Genomic DNA, 18,386 nt, shown 5'->3' on the forward strand with positions numbered 1-18,386 from the left:
TTCCAGGCTGGATTCTCCCTGCTGAAGGCGCGTGGGAGCCCAGAGAGCGGCCTCCAGTTCCCGCGGGATTCCTGGAGAGGTCCAGAGAGCCAGACCCCGAAACCCGCCCCCCTCACCCCTTCCCCCTCTCCCCCTTCCGCTTCGTCCCTCCCGCCCCCACCGCCACCCCCGCCCCCACCACCAGCGTCACCACCACCACCACCACCACCACCGCCCCCCCTCCCCCCGGCCCCAGGGGGCCTCCACGCCCTGGGACCCTTCCGGAGGGCGGGCTGTCCCAGGGCTCACCGCCATTCATGAAGGGGTGGAGCCTGCCTGCCTGTTGGTCTTTATAAGAGCGGCTGGCTGGCTGTCCGGGCCGGTCTCCTGGCTGCACCTGCGCCCAGTGCACAGGCCGGCTGAGGTGCCCGGGAGCCCGCGGGCCTCTCTCTGCCCGTGTCCGTCTGTGAAATTCCGGCCGGGGCTCCCCGCGATGGCTCTCCCGACACCTTCGGACGGCCCTCTCCCCGCGGAAGCCCGAGGACGAGGACGGCGAAGGAGACTCGTCTGGACCCCGAGCCAAAGCGAGGCCCTGCGAGCCTGCTTTGAGCGGAACCCGTACCCGGGCATCGCCACCAGAGAAGGGCTGGCCCAGGCCATCGGCGTTCCGGAGCCCAGGGTCCAGATTTGGTTTCAGAATGAGAGGTCACGCCAGCTGAGGCAGCACCGGCGGGAATCTCGGCCCTGGCCCGGGAGACGCGGCCCGCAAGAAGGCAGGCGAAAGCGGACCGCCGTCACCGGATCCCAGACCGCCCTGCTCCTCCGCGCCTTTGAGAAGGATCGCTTTCCAGGCATCGCCGCCAGGGAAGAACTGGCCAGAGAGACGGGCCTCCCGGAGTCCAGGATTCAGATCTGGTTTCAGAATCGACGGGCCAGGCACCCGGGACAGGGTGGCAGGGCGCCCGCGCACGCAGGCGGCCTGTGCAACGCGGCCCCCGGTGGGTGTCACCCTGCTCCCTCGTGGGTCACCTTCGCCCACGCCGGGGCGTGGGGAACGGCGCTTCCCGCACCCCGCGTGCCCTGCGCGCCTGGGGCTCTCCCCCAGGGGGCTTTCGTGAGCCAGGGAGCGAGGGCCGTCCCCGTGCTCCAGCCCAGCCAGGCCGCGCCGGCACGAGGGATCTCCCAAGCGGCCCCGGCACGCGCGGATTTTGCCTACGCTGCCCTGGCTCCCGCGGACGGGGCGCTCTCCCACCCTCAGGCTCCTCGGTGGCCTGCGCACCCGAGCAAAGGCCGGGAGGACCGGGACCCGCAGCGCGACGGCCTGCCGGGCCCTTGCGCGGTGGGACAGCCTGGGCCGGCTCAAGCGGGGCCACAGGGCCAAGGTGGGCTTGCGCCACCCGCGTCCCAGGGGAGTCCGTGGTGGGGCTGGGGCCAGGGTCCCCAGGTCGCCGGGGCGGCGTGGGAACCCCAAGCCGGGGCAGCCCCACCTCCCCAGCCCGCGCCCCCGGAGGCCTCCGCGCGGCAGGGGCAGGTGCAAGCCATCCGGGCGCCCCCCCAGGCGGGGCTCCTCCAGGAGCCGGGGCGCTCGTCTGCACTCCCCTCCGGCCTGCTGGATGAGCTCCTGGCGAGCCCGGAGTTTCTGCAGGGGGCGCAACCTTTCCTAGAAACGGAGGCCCCGGGGGAGCTGGAGGCCTCGGAAGAGGCCGCCTCGCTGGAACCACCCCTCTGCGAGGAAGAATACCGGGCTCTGCTGGAGGAGCTTTAAAAGGACGCGGGGCTGGGACGGGGTCGGGGCAGGGCGGTGGCCGGTGGCCTCTCTTTCGCGGGGAACACCTGGCTCGGCGTGGAGGGGCGTGTGTTCCCTCCGGGCCGACCCGCCTGGGATTCCTGCCTTCCAGGTCTAGGCCCGGTGAGAGACTCCACAGAGCGGAGAGCTGCCATTCTTTCCTGGGCATCCCGGGGATCCCAGCGCCGGCCCAGGTACCAGCAGGTGGGCCGTGTACTGCGCACGCGCGGGTTCGCGGGCAGCCGCCTAGGCTCTGGGAGCAGCCCGGGCAGAGCTCTCGTGCCTTTCCGCCACCCCACCCCGGCCTGACCAACCCCTCGCCACCCACACCCCGCACCCCCCAACCCCCACCCACGGAAAATGCGTCCTCCCCTGGGCTGGGTGGAGACCCCGGTCCCGCGAAACACCGGGCCCGCGCAGGGTTCGGGCCCGCCATCCCTCCGGCAGCGGCTCGCCTCCTCTGCGCCTCCGCTCCACCGTCGCCCGCCCGTGTCCCTGCAGCCTCCCAGCTGCCACCGTGGAGTGCCTGGCGGCTGAACGCAGACCCCAGGCCCCGCGCCGGCGATGCCGACCGCTCCAGGGGGGAGGGAAGGCGGGCAGAGTTGGAGTGACGAACGGGAGACCCAGAGGGGCCGAAGGATGGGCAGAGGGAAGTTGGGAGGGAGGGAGGGAGGGGGGGAGGGAGGGAGAGAGAGGGAGGCAGTGAGGAACGGAGGGAGAGACAGAGCGACGCAGGGACAGAGGGCGGGCGGGAGGGAGCCAGGGACAGAGGGAGGAAGGCAGAGAGAGAAAACGGTCTCCGGCCTCCGGGAGCAACGGGACCCCCGCGCTCCGGGAAAAGGGTAAGTGCCCGGCGCGGGCTGAGGGCTGGGCCCACGGCCGCCGCGTCGGGAGGGCGGGGCACCTATTCGCCCCGATTCCGTGGAACAAGGAACGGGCAGCTACCTCAGAGACAAAAGCCCGGGACCCGGGTTGCCGTCGGGTTTTCACCCGCGTGGTTCACAGACCGCACATCCCCAGGCTGAGCCTCGCAAAGGAGCGCCAGGCCGACAGCCCCGACCACAGAGGAGCCACACTCAGGACGACTGAAGCGTGATTTGGGATTCCACGCTGCTGTGCCCTCTGCAAGGGGGCCTGTTGCTCACGTCTCTCCGGCCCCCGAAAGGCTGAGCATGTTGACTGTTTGCTTCTGGAGCTCTGCGGGCACCCACAGGCATCCAGGGAAGGGTGGAAGACCGGCATGGTGTCTCTTCGCTCTCCTTGCCAGTTTCCAAACCGGCCACACTGCAGACTCCCCATGTTGCGGGACACAGGAATCCATCGTCAGGCCATCACGCCGGGGATGCATCTTTTCCCTGGGGTCTCGCTCTGGTCTTCTGCGAGAAGACCTCCCAAGGTGCTGGGATTACAGGTCAGAGCCACCGCGCCCGGCCTGTACTTGTGTCTTTTCCAAAATTGACTATTTGGGGATAAGCTTAACATCCTCAAAGCCTGCCTTTGCCCCCCACAAGTAATTAGCATACGCCTAAATAAAGTTTAAGCAAGCTAGCTCCACTATTCCCAAGCATGCATAATCTAGGGTCTAGTCTTTAGAAGTATAAAGGACAAATCGTAGGAGTACAACTACAGAAAATGTTGTACCCAAACTGGAAAGGCTTAAGTGATCAATTGACGGATTTGTGTTTCCTATGGAAGAGGGTAGAAGGCAGAGTGCTAATATAGATATATAGGGGAGAAGAGGACAGGGCTTTTATGAAATGAATGCAGTCAAATCTTGGGAAAAGTTTCTTAAGTAGCATGAATGTTAGAGAGAGGATTCATGCAATTTCAATCTTAGCCGTGTCTAAAAATATCAAGACATAGCCAGCAGTTTTTGAAAAATAAATTATTCTCAACAAAACTATTAATGAGACTGATGAGGTGTTTCCTTCATTTTTTGTCTTCCAGTTACTTGGGTTTCACAGTCACATATTCAAGGGAGCGTACGGCTGTTTGGTAAAATGAGAGAATTCCACATCATGTTTTTGTTTGTTTGTTTTTAAAGATGAAAGAGCTGAACAACCTTGTTTGGTGTTAGCAATACCACCAGATTGTTCAAATTTCTTTAGAATCGTACTCCTTAAATTACACTGTGATGTAGTTTCAAAAATGGTCTGTAATGGCCTGTGAATTGACAGCTCATTAGGACATTCTTCAGTTTGGCTGAAACCAAAAATCCTGAAACCGTCGAAATTGAAAAATAATGGGGTTTGCCAAATTCTGCTTCTTACACTTTCACCTACCACGCCGTGTTCAAATAGTGTGCTTGATAAGTATCGGAAACTTAAGGTACTCTTAATTTCAGTATAGTTTCACCAAAGTGGTATTCCTTGTGAGAAAGCCATAATCTCATCAGTAAAGCCTTTCGAAAAGATCCAACGGAAAATATGAGCTAGCAACTCATCATGACAAGAAAGTAAAATTCAGGAAAAATCCTAAGGCAGAGCAGCTTCAGGCTTCGGTGTGATACTATCATAGTCTGGGCGCAGTGGCTCACGCCTATAGTCCCTTCACTTTGGGAAGGCAAGTTGGGGCAGGTCACCTGAAGTCGGCCGTTGAAGACCACCCTGGCCCAAATGGTGAAACCTCCTCTACACTTTAAACGAAAGACAAAAATTTGCCTGGCGTGGTGGCGTGCTCATTTAGTCCCAGCTAGGCTGGAGGCTGAGGCAGGAGAATGCCTTGAGCCTAGGATGCGGAGGCTGCAGTGAGCTGAGCTCAGGCCACTGTAATCCAGCCTGGGGGACAGAGGGAGACACTGTCTCAAAAATAAATAAATAAGTACATAAATAAATAAATAAAATGTAATGAAATTGAAATAATATTTTCACATTCCCCTCACCCGGCCCATTTTATTTTCAGAGTATTGGATAAACCACCTGTTTCCCTGTGCGTTAGAGATTTTTTTCCTCAGACATTGAAGTTTTCTAAGTGCAACTCCATAAAAAGTCTCATTTTTAGCGTAAATAGTTTCTTTATGGTTGTGAAACGTGAACTTTGCGATTCTGTGAGGAAGACTGAATTCTGAAGTACCCCCTGCATTTCCCGCCCCTCGCGTCCCAGGGGAGTCCGTGGTGGGGCTGGGGCCAGGGTCCCCAGGTCGCCGGGGCGGCGTGGGAACCCCAAGCCGGGGCAGCCCCAACTCCCCAGCCCGCGCCCACGGAGGCCTCCGCGCGGCAGGGGCAGGTGCAAGCCATCCGGGCGCCCCCCCAGGCGGGGCTCCTCCAGGAGCCGGGGCGCTCGTCTGCACTCCCCTCCGGCCTGCTGGATGAGCTCCTGGCGAGCCCGGAGATTCTGCAGGGGGCGCAACCTTTCCTAGAAACGGAGGCCAGGCCCCGGGGGAGCTGGAGGCCTCGGAAGAGGCCGCCTCGCTGGAACCACCCCTCAGCGAGGAAGAATACCGGGCTCTGCTGGAGGAGCTTTAAAAGGACGCGGGGCTGGGACGGGGTCGGGGCAGGGCGGTGGCCGGTGGCCTCTCTTTCGCGGGGAACACCTGGCTCGGCGTGGAGGGGCGTGTGTTCCCTCCGGGCCGACCCGCCTGGGATTCCTGCCTTCCAGGTCTAGGCCCGGTGAGAGACTCCACAGAGCGGAGAGCTGCCATTCTTTCCTGGGCATCCCGGGGATCCCAGCGCCGGCCCAGGTACCAGCAGGTGGGCCGTGTACTGCGCACGCGCGGGTTCGCGGGCAGCCGCCTAGGCTCTGGGAGCAGCCCGGGCAGAGCTCTCGTGCCTTTCCGCCACCCCACCCCGGCCTGACCAACCCCTCGCCACCCACACCCCGCACCCCCCAACCCCCACCCACGGAAAATGCGTCCTCCCCTGGGCTGGGTGGAGACCCCGGTCCCGCGAAACACCGGGACCGCGCAGGGTTCGGGCCCGCCATCCCTCCGGCAGCGGCTCGCCTCCTCTGCGCCTCCGCTCCACCGTCGCCCGCCCGTGTCCCTGCAGCCTCCCAGCTGCCACCGTGGAGTGCCTGGCGGCTGAACGCAGACCCCAGGCCCCGCGCCGGCGATGCCGACCGCTCCAGGGGGGAGGGAAGGCGGGCAGAGTTGGAGTGACGAACGGGAGACCCAGAGGGGCCGAAGGATGGGCAGAGGGAAGTTGGGAGGGAGGGAGGGAGGGGGGGAGGGAGGGAGAGAGAGGGAGGCAGTGAGGAACGGAGGGAGAGACAGAGCGACGCAGGGACAGAGGGCGGGCGGGAGGGAGCCAGGGACAGAGGGAGGAAGGCAGAGAGAGAAAACGGTCTCCGGCCTCCGGGAGCAACGGGACCCCCGCGCTCCGGGAAAAGGGTAAGTGCCCGGCGCGGGCTGAGGGCTGGGCCCACGGCCGCCGCGTCGGGAGGGCGGGGCACCTATTCGCCCCGATTCCGTGGAACAAGGAACGGGCAGCTACCTCAGAGACAAAAGCCCGGGACCCGGGTTGCCGTCGGGTTTTCACCCGCGTGGTTCACAGACCGCACATCCCCAGGCTGAGCCTCGCAAAGGAGCGCCAGGCCGACAGCCCCGACCACAGAGGAGCCACACTCAGGACGACTGAAGCGTGATTTGGGATTCCACGCTGCTGTGCCCTCTGCAAGGGGGCCTGTTGCTCACGTCTCTCCGGCCCCCGAAAGGCTGAGCATGTTGACTGTTTGCTTCCGGAGCTCTGCGGGCACCCACAGGCATCCAGGGAAGGGTGGAAGACCGGCATGGTGTCTCTTCGCTCTCCTTGCCAGTTTCCAAACCGGCCACACTGCAGACTCCCCATGTTGCGGGACACAGGAATCCATCGTCAGGCCATCACGCCGGGGATGCATCTTTTCCCTGGGGTCTCGCTCTGGTCTTCTGCGAGAAGACCTCCCAAGGTGCTGGGATTACAGGTCAGAGCCACCGCGCCCGGCCTGTACTTGTGTCTTTTCCAAAATTGACTATTTGGGGATAAGCTTAACATCCTCAAAGCCTGCCTTTGCCCCCCACAAGTAATTAGCATACGCCTAAATAAAGTTTAAGCAAGCTAGCTCCACTATTCCCAAGCATGCATAATCTAGGGTCTAGTCTTTAGAAGTATAAAGGACAAATCGTAGGAGTACAACTACAGAAAATGTTGTACCCAAACTGGAAAGGCTTAAGTGATCAATTGACGGATTTGTGTTTCCTATGGAAGAGGGTAGAAGGCAGAGTGCTAATATAGATATATAGGGGAGAAGAGGACAGGGCTTTTATGAAATGAATGCAGTCAAATCTTGGGAAAAGTTTCTTAAGTAGCATGAATGTTAGAGAGAGGATTCATGCAATTTCAATCTTAGCCGTGTCTAAAAATATCAAGACATAGCCAGCAGTTTTTGAAAAATAAATTATTCTCAACAAAACTATTAATGAGACTGATGAGGTGTTTCCTTCATTTTTTGTCTTCCAGTTACTTGGGTTTCACAGTCACATATTCAAGGGAGCGTACGGCTGTTTGGTAAAATGAGAGAATTCCACATCATGTTTTTGTTTGTTTGTTTTTAAAGATGAAAGAGCTGAACAACCTTGTTTGGTGTTAGCAATACCACCAGATTGTTCAAATTTCTTTAGAATCGTACTCCTTAAATTACACTGTGATGTAGTTTCAAAAATTGTCTGTAATGGCCTGTGAATTGACAGCTCATTAGGACATTCTTCAGTTTGGCTGAAACCAAAAATCCTGAAACCGTCGAAATTGAAAAATAATGGGGTTTGCCAAATTCTGCTTCTTACACTTTCACCTACCACGCCGTGTTCAAATAGTGTGCTTGATAAGTATCGGAAACTTAAGGTACTCTTAATTTCAGTATAGTTTCACCAAAGTGGTATTCTTTGTGAGAAAGCCATAATCTCATCAGTAAAGCCTTTCGAAAAGATCCAACGGAAAATATGAGCTAGCAACTCATCATGACAAGAAAGTAAAATTCAGGAAAAATCCTAAGGCAGAGCAGCTTCAGGCTTCGGTGTGATACTATCATAGTCTGGGCGCAGTGGCTCACGCCTATAGTCCCTTCACTTTGGGAAGGCAAGTTGGGGCAGGTCACCTGAAGTCGGCCGTTGAAGACCACCCTGGCCCAAATGGTGAAACCTCCTCTACACTTTAAACGAAAGACAAAAATTTGCCTGGCGTGGTGGCGTGCTCATTTAGTCCCAGCTAGGCTGGAGGCTGAGGCAGGAGAATGCCTTGAGCCTAGGATGCGGAGGCTGCAGTGAGCTGAGCTCAGGCCACTGTAATCCAGCCTGGGGGACAGAGGGAGACACTGTCTCAAAAATAAATAAATAAGTACATAAATAAATAAATAAAATGAAATGAAATTGAAATAATATTTTCACATTCCCCTCACCCGGCCCATTTTATTTTCAGAGTATTGGATAAACCACCTGTTTCCCTGTGCGTTAGAGATTTTTTTCCTCAGACATTGAAGTTTTCTAAGTGCAACTCCATAAAAAGTCTCATTTTTAGCGTAAATAGTTTCTTTATGGTTGTGAAACGTGAACTTTGCGATTCTGTGAGGAAGACTGAATTCTGAAGTACCCCCTGCATTTCCCGCCCCTCGCGTCCCAGGGGAGTCCGTGGTGGGGCTGGGGCCAGGGTCCCCAGGTCGCCGGGGCGGCGTGGGAACCCCAAGCCGGGGCAGCCCCAACTCCCCAGCCCGCGCCCACGGAGGCCTCCGCGCGGCAGGGGCAGGTGCAAGCCATCCGGGCGCCCCCCCAGGCGGGGCTCCTCCAGGAGCCGGGGCGCTCGTCTGCACTCCCCTCCGGCCTGCTGGATGAGCTCCTGGCGAGCCCGGAGATTCTGCAGGGGGCGCAACCTTTCCTAGAAACGGAGGCCAGGCCACGGGGGAGCTGGAGGCCTCGGAAGAGGCCGCCTCGCTGGAACCACCCCTCAGCGAGGAAGAATACCGGGCTCTGCTGGAGGAGCTTTAAAAGGACGCGGGGCTGGGACGGGGTCGGGGCAGGGCGGTGGCCGGTGGCCTCTCTTTCGCGGGGAACACCTGGCTCGGCGTGGAGGGGCGTGTGTTCCCTCCGGGCCGACCCGCCTGGGATTCCTGCCTTCCAGGTCTAGGCCCGGTGAGAGACTCCACAGAGCGGAGAGCTGCCATTCTTTCCTGGGCATCCCGGGGATCCCAGCGCCGGCCCAGGTACCAGCAGGTGGGCCGTGTACTGCGCACGCGCGGGTTCGCGGGCAGCCGCCTAGGCTCTGGGAGCAGCCCGGGCAGAGCTCTCGTGCCTTTCCGCCACCCCACCCCGGCCTGACCAACCCCTCGCCACCCACACCCCGCACCCCCCAACCCCCACCCACGGAAAATGCGTCCTCCCCTGGGCTGGGTGGAGACCCCGGTCCCGCGAAACACCGGGACCGCGCAGGGTTCGGGCCCGCCATCCCTCCGGCAGCGGCTCGCCTCCTCTGCGCCTCCGCTCCACCGTCGCCCGCCCGTGTCCCTGCAGCCTCCCAGCTGCCACCGTGGAGTGCCTGGCGGCTGAACGCAGACCCCAGGCCCCGCGCCGGCGATGCCGACCGCTCCAGGGGGGAGGGAAGGCGGGCAGAGTTGGAGTGACGAACGGGAGACCCAGAGGGGCCGAAGGATGGGCAGAGGGAAGTTGGGAGGGAGGGAGGGAGGGGGGGAGGGAGGGAGAGAGAGGGAGGCAGTGAGGAACGGAGGGAGAGACAGAGCGACGCAGGGACAGAGGGCGGGCGGGAGGGAGCCAGGGACAGAGGGAGGAAGGCAGAGAGAGAAAACGGTCTCCGGCCTCCGGGAGCAACGGGACCCCCGCGCTCCGGGAAAAGGGTAAGTGCCCGGCGCGGGCTGAGGGCTGGGCCCACGGCCGCCGCGTCGGGAGGGCGGGGCACCTATTCGCCCCGATTCCGTGGAACAAGGAACGGGCAGCTACCTCAGAGACAAAAGCCCGGGACCCGGGTTGCCGTCGGGTTTTCACCCGCGTGGTTCACAGACCGCACATCCCCAGGCTGAGCCTCGCAAAGGAGCGCCAGGCCGACAGCCCCGACCACAGAGGAGCCACACTCAGGACGACTGAAGCGTGATTTGGGATTCCACGCTGCTGTGCCCTCTGCAAGGGGGCCTGTTGCTCACGTCTCTCCGGCCCCCGAAAGGCTGAGCATGTTGACTGTTTGCTTCCGGAGCTCTGCGGGCACCCACAGGCATCCAGGGAAGGGTGGAAGACCGGCATGGTGTCTCTTCGCTCTCCTTGCCAGTTTCCAAACCGGCCACACTGCAGACTCCCCATGTTGCGGGACACAGGAATCCATCGTCAGGCCATCACGCCGGGGATGCATCTTTTCCCTGGGGTCTCGCTCTGGTCTTCTGCGAGAAGACCTCCCAAGGTGCTGGGATTACAGGTCAGAGCCACCGCGCCCGGCCTGTACTTGTGTCTTTTCCAAAATTGACTATTTGGGGATAAGCTTAACATCCTCAAAGCCTGCCTTTGCCCCCCACAAGTAATTAGCATACGCCTAAATAAAGTTTAAGCAAGCTAGCTCCACTATTCCCAAGCATGCATAATCTAGGGTCTAGTCTTTAGAAGTATAAAGGACAAATCGTAGGAGTACAACTACAGAAAATGTTGTACCCAAACTGGAAAGGCTTAAGTGATCAATTGACGGATTTGTGTTTCCTATGGAAGAGGGTAGAAGGCAGAGTGCTAATATAGATATATAGGGGAGAAGAGGACAGGGCTTTTATGAAATGAATGCAGTCAAATCTTGGGAAAAGTTTCTTAAGTAGCATGAATGTTAGAGAGAGGATTCATGCAATTTCAATCTTAGCCGTGTCTAAAAATATCAAGACATAGCCAGCAGTTTTTGAAAAATAAATTATTCTCAACAAAACTATTAATGAGACTGATGAGGTGTTTCCTTCATTTTTTGTCTTCCAGTTACTTGGGTTTCACAGTCACATATTCAAGGGAGCGTACGGCTGTTTGGTAAAATGAGAGAATTCCACATCATGTTTTTGTTTGTTTGTTTTTAAAGATGAAAGAGCTGAACAACCTTGTTTGGTGTTAGCAATACCACCAGATTGTTCAAATTTCTTTAGAATCGTACTCCTTAAATTACACTGTGATGTAGTTTCAAAAATTGTCTGTAATGGCCTGTGAATTGACAGCTCATTAGGACATTCTTCAGTTTGGCTGAAACCAAAAATCCTGAAACCGTCGAAATTGAAAAATAATGGGGTTTGCCAAATTCTGCTTCTTACACTTTCACCTACCACGCCGTGTTCAAATAGTGTGCTTGATAAGTATCGGAAACTTAAGGTACTCTTAATTTCAGTATAGTTTCACCAAAGTGGTATTCCTTGTGAGAAAGCCATAATCTCATCAGTAAAGCCTTTCGAAAAGATCCAACGGAAAATATGAGCTAGCAACTCATCATGACAAGAAAGTAAAATTCAGGAAAAATCCTAAGGCAGAGCAGCTTCAGGCTTCGGTGTGATACTATCATAGTCTGGGCGCAGTGGCTCACGCCTATAGTCCCTTCACTTTGGGAAGGCAAGTTGGGGCAGGTCACCTGAAGTCGGCCGTTGAAGACCACCCTGGCCCAAATGGTGAAACCTCCTCTACACTTTAAACGAAAGACAAAAATTTGCCTGGCGTGGTGGCGTGCTCATTTAGTCCCAGCTAGGCTGGAGGCTGAGGCAGGAGAATGCCTTGAGCCTAGGATGCGGAGGCTGCAGTGAGCTGAGCTCAGGCCACTGTAATCCAGCCTGGGGGACAGAGGGAGACACTGTCTCAAAAATAAATAAATAAGTACATAAATAAATAAATAAAATGTAATGAAATTGAAATAATATTTTCACATTCCCCTCACCCGGCCCATTTTATTTTCAGAGTATTGGATAAACCACCTGTTTCCCTGTGCGTTAGAGATTTTTTTCCTCAGACATTGAAGTTTTCTAAGTGCAACTCCATAAAAAGTCTCATTTTTAGCGTAAATAGTTTCTTTATGGTTGTGAAACGTGAACTTTGCGATTCTGTGAGGAAGACTGAATTCTGAAGTACCCCCTGCATTTCCCGCCCCTCGCGTCCCAGGGGAGTCCGTGGTGGGGCTGGGGCCAGGGTCCCCAGGTCGCCGGGGCGGCGTGGGAACCCCAAGCCGGGGCAGCCCCAACTCCCCAGCCCGCGCCCACGGAGGCCTCCGCGCGGCAGGGGCAGGTGCAAGCCATCCGGGCGCCCCCCCAGGCGGGGCTCCTCCAGGAGCCGGGGCGCTCGTCTGCACTCCCCTCCGGCCTGCTGGATGAGCTCCTGGCGAGCCCGGAGATTCTGCAGGGGGCGCAACCTTTCCTAGAAACGGAGGCCAGGCCACGGGGGAGCTGGAGGCCTCGGAAGAGGCCGCCTCGCTGGAACCACCCCTCAGCGAGGAAGAATACCGGGCTCTGCTGGAGGAGCTTTAAAAGGACGCGGGGCTGGGACGGGGTCGGGGCAGGGCGGTGGCCGGTGGCCTCTCTTTCGCGGGGAACACCTGGCTCGGCGTGGAGGGGCGTGTGTTCCCTCCGGGCCGACCCGCCTGGGATTCCTGCCTTCCAGGTCTAGGCCCGGTGAGAGACTCCACAGAGCGGAGAGCTGCCATTCTTTCCTGGGCATCCCGGGGATCCCAGCGCCGGCCCAGGTACCAGCAGGTGGGCCGTGTACTGCGCACGCGCGGGTTCGCGGGCAGCCGCCTAGGCTCTGGGAGCAGCCCGGGCAGAGCTCTCGTGCCTTTCCGCCACCCCACCCCGGCCTGACCAACCCCTCGCCACCCACACCCCGCACCCCCCAACCCCCACCCACGGAAAATGCGTCCTCCCCTGGGCTGGGTGGAGACCCCGGTCCCGCGAAACACCGGGACCGCGCAGGGTTCGGGCCCGCCATCCCTCCGGCAGCGGCTCGCCTCCTCTGCGCCTCCGCTCCACCGTCGCCCGCCCGTGTCCCTGCAGCCTCCCAGCTGCCACCGTGGAGTGCCTGGCGGCTGAACGCAGACCCCAGGCCCCGCGCCGGCGATGCCGACCGCTCCAGGGGGGAGGGAAGGCGGGCAGAGTTGGAGTGACGAACGGGAGACCCAGAGGGGCCGAAGGATGGGCAGAGGGAAGTTGGGAGGGAGGGAGGGAGGGGGGGAGGGAGGGAGAGAGAGGGAGGCAGTGAGGAACGGAGGGAGAGACAGAGCGACGCAGGGACAGAGGGCGGGCGGGAGGGAGCCAGGGACAGAGGGAGGAAGGCAGAGAGAGAAAACGGTCTCCGGCCTCCGGGAGCAACGGGACCCCCGCGCTCCGGGAAAAGGGTAAGTGCCCGGCGCGGGCTGAGGGCTGGGCCCACGGCCGCCGCGTCGGGAGGGCGGGGCACCTATTCGCCCCGATTCCGTGGAACAAGGAACGGGCAGCTACCTCAGAGACAAAAGCCCGGGACCCGGGTTGCCGTCGGGTTTTCACCCGCGTGGTTCACAGACCGCACATCCCCAGGCTGAGCCTCGCAAAGGAGCGCCAGGCCGACAGCCCCGACCACAGAGGAGCCACACTCAGGACGACTGAAGCGTGATTTGGGATTCCACGCTGCTGTGCCCTCTGCAAGGGGGCCTGTTGCTCACGTCTCTCCGGCCCCCGAAAGGCTGAGCATGTTGACTGTTTGCTTCCGGAGCTCTGCGGGCACCCACAGGCATCCAGGGAAGGGTGGAAGACCGGCATGGTGTCTCTTCGCTCTCCTTGCCAGTTTCCAAACCGGCCACACTGCAGACTCCCCATGTTGCGGGACACAGGAATCCATCGTCAGGCCATCACGCCGGGGATGCATCTTTTCCCTGGGGTCTCGCTCTGGTCTTCTGCGAGAAGACCTCCCAAGGTGCTGGGATTACAGGTCAGAGCCACCGCGCCCGGCCTGTACTTGTGTCTTTTCCAAAATTGACTATTTGGGGATAAGCTTAACATCCTCAAAGCCTGCCTTTGCCCCCCACAAGTAATTAGCATACGCCTAAATAAAGTTTAAGCAAGCTAGCTCCACTATTCCCAAGCATGCATAATCTAGGGTCTAGTCTTTAGAAGTATAAAGGACAAATCGTAGGAGTACAACTACAGAAAATGTTGTACCCAAACTGGAAAGGCTTAAGTGATCAATTGACGGATTTGTGTTTCCTATGGAAGAGGGTAGAAGGCAGAGTGCTAATATAGATATATAGGGGAGAAGAGGACAGGGCTTTTATGAAATGAATGCAGTCAAATCTTGGGAAAAGTTTCTTAAGTAGCATGAATGTTAGAGAGAGGATTCATGCAATTTCAATCTTAGCCGTGTCTAAAAATATCAAGACATAGCCAGCAGTTTTTGAAAAATAAATTATTCTCAACAAAACTATTAATGAGACTGATGAGGTGTTTCCTTCATTTTTTGTCTTCCAGTTACTTGGGTTTCACAGTCACATATTCAAGGGAGCGTACGGCTGTTTGGTAAAATGAGAGAATTCCACATCATGTTTTTGTTTGTTTGTTTTTAAAGATGAAAGAGCTGAACAACCTTGTTTGGTGTTAGCAATACCACCAGATTGTTCAAATTTCTTTAGAATCGTACTCCTTAAATTACACTGTGATGTAGTTTCAAAAATTGTCTGTAATGGCCTGTGAATTGACAGCTCATTAGGACATTCTTCAGTTTGGCTGAAACCAAAAATCCTGAAACCGTCGAAATTGAAAAATAATGGGGTTTGCCAAATTCTGCTTCTTACACTTTCACCTACCACGCCGTGTTCAAATAGTGTGCTTGATAAGTATCGGAAACTTAAGGTACTCTTAATTTCAGTATAGTTTCACCAAAGTGGTATTCTTTGTGAGAAAGCCATAATCTCATCAGTAAAGCCTTTCGAAAAGATCCAACGGAAAATATGAGCTAGCAACTCATCATGACAAGAAAGTAAAATTCAGGAAAAATCCTAAGGCAGAGCAGCTTCAGGCTTCGGTGTGATACTATCATAGTCTGGGCGCAGTGGCTCACGCCTATAGTCCCTTCACTTTGGGAAGGCAAGTTGGGGCAGGTCACCTGAAGTCGGCCGTTGAAGACCACCCTGGCCCAAATGGTGAAACCTCCTCTACACTTTAAACGAAAGACAAAAATTTGCCTGGCGTGGTGGCGTGCTCATTTAGTCCCAGCTAGGCTGGAGGCTGAGGCAGGAGAATGCCTTGAGCCTAGGATGCGGAGGCTGCAGTGAGCTGAGCTCAGGCCACTGTAATCCAGCCTGGGGGACAGAGGGAGACACTGTCTCAAAAATAAATAAATAAGTACATAAATAAATAAATAAAATGTAATGAAATTGAAATAATATTTTCACATTCCCCTCACCCGGCCCATTTTATTTTCAGAGTATTGGATAAACCACCTGTTTCCCTGTGCGTTAGAGATTTTTTTCCTCAGACATTGAAGTTTTCTAAGTGCAACTCCATAAAAAGTCTCATTTTTAGCGTAAATAGTTTCTTTATGGTTGTGAAACGTGAACTTTGCGATTCTGTGAGGAAGACTGAATTCTGAAGTACCCCCTGCATTTCCCGCCCCTCGCGTCCCAGGGGAGTCCGTGGTGGGGCTGGGGCCAGGGTCCCCAGGTCGCCGGGGCGGCGTGGGAACCCCAAGCCGGGGCAGCCCCACCTCCCCAGCCCGCGCCCCCGGAGGCCTCCGCGCGGCAGGGGCAGGTGCAAGCCATCCGGGCGCCCCCCCAGGCGGGGCTCCTCCAGGAGCCGGGGCGCTCGTCTGCACTCCCCTCCGGCCTGCTGGATGAGCTCCTGGCGAGCCCGGAGTTTCTGCAGGGGGCGCAACCTTTCCTAGAAACGGAGGCCCCGGGGGAGCTGGAGGCCTCGGAAGAGGCCGCCTCGCTGGAACCACCCCTCTGCGAGGAAGAATACCGGGCTCTGCTGGAGGAGCTTTAAAAGGACGCGGGGCTGGGACGGGGTCGGGGCAGGGCGGTGGCCGGTGGCCTCTCTTTCGCGGGGAACACCTGGCTCGGCGTGGAGGGGCGTGTGTTCCCTCCGGGCCGACCCGCCTGGGATTCCTGCCTTCCAGGTCTAGGCCCGGTGAGAGACTCCACAGAGCGGAGAGCTGCCATTCTTTCCTGGGCATCCCGGGGATCCCAGCGCCGGCCCAGGTACCAGAAGGTGGGCCGTGTACTGCGCACGCGCGGGTTCGCGGGCAGCCGCCTAGGCTCTGGGAGCAGCCCGGGCAGAGCTCTCTTGCCTTTCTGCCACCCCACCCCGTCCTGAACAACCCCTGGCCACCCACACCCCCCACCCCGGACATTGCGTCCTCCCCTGGGCTGGGTGGAGAACCCCGTCCCGCGAAACACCGGGCCCGCGCAGCGTCCGGGCCCGCCATCCCTCCAGCGGCGGCTCGCCTCCTCTTCGCCTCCGCTCCACCGTCGCCCGCCCGCCCGCCCGCCCTTGCCCCTGCAGCCTCCCAGCTGCCACCGTGGAGCGCCTGGCGGCTGAACGCAGACCCCAGGCCCCGCCCACGCTGGCGATGCCGACCGTTCCAGGCGGGAGGGAAGGCGGGCAGAGATGGAGAGACGAACGGGCGACCCAGAGGGGCCGAAGGATGGGCGGAGGGAAGTTGGGAGGGAGGGAGGCAGGGAGGGAGGGAGGGAGGGAGAGAGAGGGAGGCAGTGAGGAACGGAGGGAGAGACAGAGCGACTCAGGGACAGAGGGCGGGCGGGAGGGAGCCAGGGACAGAGGGAGGAAGGCAGAGAGAATAAACGGTCTCTGGCCTCCGGGAGCAACGGGACCCCCGCGCTCCGGGAAAAGGGTAAACGCCCGGCGCGGGCTGAGGGCTGGGCCCACGGCCACCGCGTCGGGCCGGCGGGGCACCCATTCGCCCCGATTCCGTGGCCCAAGGAACGGGCGGCTTCCTCAGAGACAAAAGACCGGGACCCGGTTTGCCGTCGGGTTTTCAACCGCGTGGTTCACAGACCGCACTTCCCCAGGCTGAGCCTCGCAACGGAGCGCCAGGCCGACAGCCCCGACCACAGAGGAGCCACACTCAGGACGACTGAAGCGTGATTTGGGATTCCACGCTGCTGTGCCCTCTGCAAGGGGGCCTGTTGCTCACGTCTCTCCGGCCCCTGAAAGGCTGAGCATGTTGACTGTTTGCTTCCGGAGCTCTGCGGGCACCCACAGGCATCCAGGGAAGGGTGGAAGACTGGCATGGTGTCTCTTCGCTCCCCTTGCCAGTTTCCAAACCGGCCACACTGCAGACTCCCCATGTTGCGGGACACAGGAATCCATCGTCAGGCCATCACGCCGGGGGATGCATCCTTTCCCTGGGGTCTCGCTCTGGTCTTCTGCGTGGGAATGAACGAGAGCCACACGCCTGTGCGTGTGTGAGACTGTCACGGCCACGGCGACACCCACAGGCATTGCCTCCTTCACGGAGAGAGGGCCTGGAAATCTCAAGACTCCCACGGAGGTTCAGTTCCACACTCCCCTCCAGCCTTCCAGGCTGGATTCTCCCTGCTGAAGGCGCGTGGGAGCCCAGAGAGCGGCCTCCAGTTCCCGCGGGATTCCTGGAGAGGTCCAGAGAGCCAGACCCCGAAACCCGCCCCCCTCACCCCTTCCCCCTCTCCCCCTTCCGCTTCGTCCCTCCCGCCCCCACCGCCACCCCCGCCCCCACCACCAGCGTCACCACCACCACCACCACCACCACCGCCCCCCCTCCCCCCGGCCCCAGGGGGCCTCCACGCCCTGGGACCCTTCCGGAGGGCGGGCTGTCCCAGGGCTCACCGCCATTCATGAAGGGGTGGAGCCTGCCTGCCTGTTGGTCTTTATAAGAGCGGCTGGCTGGCTGTCCGGGCCGGTCTCCTGGCTGCACCTGCGCCCAGTGCACAGGCCGGCTGAGGTGCCCGGGAGCCCGCGGGCCTCTCTCTGCCCGTGTCCGTCTGTGAAATTCCGGCCGGGGCTCCCCGCGATGGCTCTCCCGACACCTTCGGACGGCCCTCTCCCCGCGGAAGCCCGAGGACGAGGACGGCGAAGGAGACTCGTCTGGACCCCGAGCCAAAGCGAGGCCCTGCGAGCCTGCTTTGAGCGGAACCCGTACCCGGGCATCGCCACCAGAGAAGGGCTGGCCCAGGCCATCGGCGTTCCGGAGCCCAGGGTCCAGATTTGGTTTCAGAATGAGAGGTCACGCCAGCTGAGGCAGCACCGGCGGGAATCTCGGCCCTGGCCCGGGAGACGCGGCCCGCAAGAAGGCAGGCGAAAGCGGACCGCCGTCACCGGATCCCAGACCGCCCTGCTCCTCCGCGCCTTTGAGAAGGATCGCTTTCCAGGCATCGCCGCCAGGGAAGAACTGGCCAGAGAGACGGGCCTCCCGGAGTCCAGGATTCAGATCTGGTTTCAGAATCGACGGGCCAGGCACCCGGGACAGGGTGGCAGGGCGCCCGCGCACGCAGGCGGCCTGTGCAACGCGGCCCCCGGTGGGTGTCACCCTGCTCCCTCGTGGGTCACCTTCGCCCACGCCGGGGCGTGGGGAACGGCGCTTCCCGCACCCCGCGTGCCCTGCGCGCCTGGGGCTCTCCCCCAGGGGGCTTTCGTGAGCCAGGGAGCGAGGGCCGTCCCCGTGCTCCAGCCCAGCCAGGCCGCGCCGGCACGA

This window comes from Pongo pygmaeus, chromosome Y (assembly GCF_028885625.2).
Source record: "Pongo pygmaeus isolate AG05252 chromosome Y, NHGRI_mPonPyg2-v2.0_pri, whole genome shotgun sequence".
Lineage (NCBI taxonomy): Eukaryota > Metazoa > Chordata > Mammalia > Primates > Hominidae > Pongo > Pongo pygmaeus.